The sequence below is a fragment of the Chrysochloris asiatica genome, unplaced genomic scaffold (genome assembly GCF_000296735.1).
Source record: "Chrysochloris asiatica unplaced genomic scaffold, ChrAsi1.0 scaffold00010, whole genome shotgun sequence".
In the NCBI taxonomy this organism is placed as follows: Eukaryota; Metazoa; Chordata; class Mammalia; order Afrosoricida; family Chrysochloridae; genus Chrysochloris; species Chrysochloris asiatica.
Genome location: NW_006408528.1, coordinates 37,921,766 through 37,926,893, shown reverse-complemented (window position 1 = coordinate 37,926,893; position 5,128 = coordinate 37,921,766).

Sequence of the window (5,128 nt, the reverse complement as noted above, 5' to 3'; positions counted from 1 at the left end):
CATTCCGTTGGGTCACCTCTCTTTGGAATGGGCACAAACATTGATCTCTTCCAATCAGTCGGCCAGACAGTTGTCTTCCAACTGTATGGTGGAGCATACAGGGGACAAAGTTATAAAAACTTCGTAGAAATATCCAAACACCTTGAAGGAATGAGTTACATGGCCTGAGGGTTCAGGACCATGGTCTCAGGAGACACCAAGGTAAAATGGCATAACATAATTCACAAAAACAATGTTTCAAATCCTATTTTGGTGAGTAGTGATTGGGATTTTAAAAGTCTGTGAGTGGCCCTCTAAGGTGCAACTATTGGTCTCTTCCCATCTAATGAGAAGAAGAGTGAAGAAAATTGAAGACTCATGGAAACAATCTGTCCAATGTACTAATGAACCACATGAACATCCACAATCCCAAAACCAGAATTAGATGTAGATGATGCCCAGCTGCCACTACCAACTACTCTGAAAGGGATGACAGTAGAAACTCCTGGATAGAGTGAGCGATAACTGTGGAGCAAAACTCAAAATCATTTAAAAAAGAGACCACGCTTACTGGCTAAATAGAGGCTGCTGGAACCCCAAGGCTATGGCTCTTCATCACCCACTGATCTAGAACTGAATTCACTCCTATGACTCAATTTTCAGCCAAATTGTAGACCTATAAGGGGATCAATAACACTAGTATGGCACACACACCTTAGAATAATGAAGCATTTGAGATCAAAAGGGCAGCATTTACCCAAGAACAACGTTCAGAAGGGTTAGAGAGAAGAAAGAATGGAAACACAAAGAGGAAGTGGAATAAAGTGGTGGTCCGTTGTGAGAATTGCAATCCATGACATGAAAGAAAACATGCATGAATTGTTGAACAGGAAACTGATCTGCTCTGTAAACCTTCACCCAATTCACAACAAAAAGTTAAAAATAAACAAAAAAACCTTAACAGCAGCACACAACACATTATTTGCAAAGAATGTTTGCCAAAGCCTACAATATGAGACATAACTATCAGCTAGGGCAGAGCAGTACACAATCTTTTAGGGAAAAGATTTCATTTATATGTTAATTTCTCACCCCTACTGTCCCGAGGGGCCTAACATGTCTCTGCATGTACAGCTTCAGTAGAAAAATTGGAGAAGTACTTTAAAAAAAAAAAAACTGGTTAAAGTCAAATTTCTGGGCTACATCAACTTCAGGCATGATATTCAGATGAATCAGCATCATCCCAACCCATCTCCTGAAACTCTAAGGATTTCAGGGTTTATGTTTTGGGGAGCATCCTACCCATACCAGCTACCAAAAATTTGCATCTTTTCAAGATCATCAACTGCGTCTTGACTTCTGTTGTAATTCACAGCACCCTATCCTGGACGAGGGAGAGTCCCTCAGCCTTACAGTTAAACCTCTTTTATTCTCACCTGGTCTAAAAACTACCAGAATGGCCCATCATTTTCATCTAATTTTTCCCCTTCACAAACACCTAGACTATCCGACAGAACTTTCTATAACAATAGAGACAGTCTATCATTAGCACCGTTCAATACAGCAGCAACTAGCCACATGTGGTTAATGAGCACATGAAATGTACCCAGTATGACTAACTCAATTTGTAATTTTGTTTAAGTTTAACTGATTTAAATTTAATATAAATAGCCACATGTGACTAGTGGCTACCATAGCAGGCAGCACAGAGTCTACTCCAATGCTTGTTAAACTTCAATAAACATTAAAATTACATAGGGACCCCAGTTCCTGTCAGCCCCCCAAATTTATTAAAGCCATCATGATAGGAAAAAACCAATATGGACATCCAAAGGAACACTGGTGGTGCAACAGTTAAGGGTTCTACTGCTAACCAAAGAGTCGGAGGTTTGGATACAAGGGAGACAGGACCTGCTGATACCCTCCCATAACGATTACAGCCAGTAAAGCTCAACGGGCCAGTTCCACTCTCTCCTTTAAGTCAGTATGAACTGGAATCCTGGTGTGGCCTGCTAACCATAAGGCTGGCAATTCAAGTCCATCAGCTACTCCCTAGGAACTGTACACAAGGTCATTGTGAGTCAGAACTGACTTGCTGGCTCTTAACCACAACAACAGGGATCCTGCCATGATGCAGATTCTGACACAGTAGGTCTAGGATGGGACCTGGCATTCTGCATTTCCAACAAGCTCCAAATGCAGTTGATGCTGATGTTGCTGGTTTGCGACCACACTTTGGATAGCAAAGATCTTGACTGGTACTATCCAATAGAAATATAACGTGAACTATAAATGAGAGTCATGTTATGTAATTTTAAATATTCTGATAGCCACATTTGGAATCCTGGTATGGTGCTGCATGATTATGCACTAAACCACAAGGCCAATTTCAACCACAAAGTTGGTGGTTGAAACCCACCAGCCACTCCTCAGAAACTCAGACAGGTTTCAGAACCAACTGAACAGCACTTAACAACAACAACAATAGCTAGAAGAAGAATGTGGCATCAGAATTAGAGGAAGACTCACTAACAACCTGTGATATGCAGCTGACACAATATTGCTTGCTGAAAGAAGAGGTCTTAAAATACTTTCTGATGAATATCAAAGACCACAGCCTTCAGTATGGGTTACATATCAATGTAAATAGAACAAAAATCCTCACCAGTGGACCACTAAATAACATCACGATAAATGGAGAAAAGATCGAAGTTGTCAAAGATTTCATTTTGCTTGGATCTACCATCAACATTCATGAAAGCAACAATCAAGAAATCAACCAATGTATTTCATTATGCAAATTTGCTTCACAAGATCTCTTTAAAGTGTGCTAAAGAGAAAAGATGTCAGTTTGAGGATGAAGGTTTGCCTGACCCAAGTCATGGTATTTTCAATAGCCCCATATGCATGTGGAAGTTGGACAATGAATAAGGAAAACCATAGAATTGATGCATTTGAAAATGGTGGTGGAAAAGAATATTAAAAGTATCATGGACTGCCAGAAGAACAAACAAATTTGTGTTAGAAGAAACCAGGATGTTTCTTTGAAGCCAGGATGACCAGATTTCATCTCTTGTACTTTGGAGATATTATCAGGAGGGACCAGTCCCTGGAGAAGGACTTCATCTTTGATAAAATGGAGGTTCAGTGAAAAAAAAAGGAGACCCCCAATGAGATGGATTGGCACAGTGGCAGCAGCAATGGGCTCAAGCTTTACAGCGATTGTGAGGTTGATGCAGGGCAGGCAGTGTTTTGTTCTATTGTGCATCATGTCACTATGAGTCGGAACAGACTCAACAGCACCAAACAATAACAACAACAACAAAGCCACATTTCAAGTGATCAATAACCACACGTGTCTCTTAGGTACTATACTGTTTAGCAAGCTCTAGACCATTTAGGACAATGGAGAAGTTGGCTATCGAGGTCATGTTTTGATCCTTTTAATCCTGCCTAAAGGGATCAGGAACTCCGTCATACCATGGATGAATCACTGCAAATTCAGGTACTTCCAAAAGTCTAAGAGCTTAGCCAGCAGGAGAAAGATGTGGCTTTCTGCTCCCATAGAGATTTACAGCTTTGGAAACATCATACAGGGTCACTGTGAGTCAGAACTGACTCCACAGCACATAACCATCACCATGACCAAGAGCTTAACCAAGCACAAAACCCACTAAGCCAACATCATCTTGAGCATCCAGAGGCATCATTTTTACATCTCGCCCATGGGACGGACTACCTAGGCAGCAGACCCAATATGCTCAGCTTTACATCTCTCAGCAGAGAGCCACAGTAAAAGGCATAGACCACAGCCACTGCTTGGCCAGTGTGTCATCTGCAGAAGACATTTTTTTGTCTAACCCCTAAAATCAAGGTATGGCGACTGTGTGTGTTACCTCTTAATTTGTTCTCACTATTCCCTTCTGTAAATTAGGACTTCTAACAGTTCTGAAAGGAGATGCGCATCATCGAATGGTCAGTCATTGGAGATTTAAAAAGGCAGCATTTACCTAAGGATGAAATTCAGACAGATTGGGAAAGGAGGAATGCAAACAAGAATCACAGGGAGGAAGTGTGATGAATGATGCTACACTGAGGGGATTGAAAGCATCGAGGTGAAATTAATATATGATTTGTTGAATGTAAAACTGATGATCTGCTATGTAAAACTCCATGCAATTCATAATAAAAAGTTTTTAAAAAATTCATGAACGTATTCAAAATTTTAAAAAAGTTTTAAATCATGGAAATACTCTACAAGGGTCCCTGGGGCAACTTTTCCTTCATTCTCTGCCAAATTTTCAGTAACTCCAGGTTGTGGGTGCAACCAGTGTTAGCACAAGCTCCCCAAGGCAGTGTTCCATTACTAGTCATCAAAATGGCTAGCTCATTTTCTGTTAGCTCAATGAGAAACCCCCTGCGTAGTTACCCATTGATACAACAACATAAATACCTCAAGTGAATGGTCTTCATGAACAGAAATTTATTTTCTCAAAGTTTAGAAGTCTAGGAGTTCAAATTCAGGGTGTCGGCTCTAAGGGAAGGGGTTCTCTCTCTGTCAGCTCTGGGGAAGGTCCTCACCTCTGCAGCTTCTGGTTCCTGGTTCCTTGGAGATCTCCATGTGGCTTAACATCAATTTTCCTTCAGCTCTGCCCTCACTTGTTTAATGCCTTTATAAAAACAAACAAACTTTTTATTGTGCATTGAGTGCAGGTTTACAGGCAAGATCATCAGTTTTACATTCAGCAAATCATACACTTTGTTTCATCTCAATGACTGTAATCCCCTTCCTGTCACAATAGTTATCCACTTCATCCCTGTGCTTCCTATCTCCATTCCACCCACCTTCCTTTCCCTTCTCAACTTTGTCCTTAGGGAAATGTTGCCCTTTTGATTTTGAATGGTTGACCTTTCCATGGTGAGCATACCTTCCTAGTGTTGTTGTCTGCCACCTATATAATTATCTACTGCTTGGTTAAAAATTGGGCCAGGGGCAAACCCCCTTCCAAAACTGAGACTCAAGGGGAATATACAAGCAGGCATGTGGTCTTGCTGGTGACTATGCTGGTCTACCAACAAGGGGAAGTGGGGGAAAGCCAGCAATGAAGTTGTGAGCTAAGTCTGACCACGTTCAATAGACTCCTGTGAA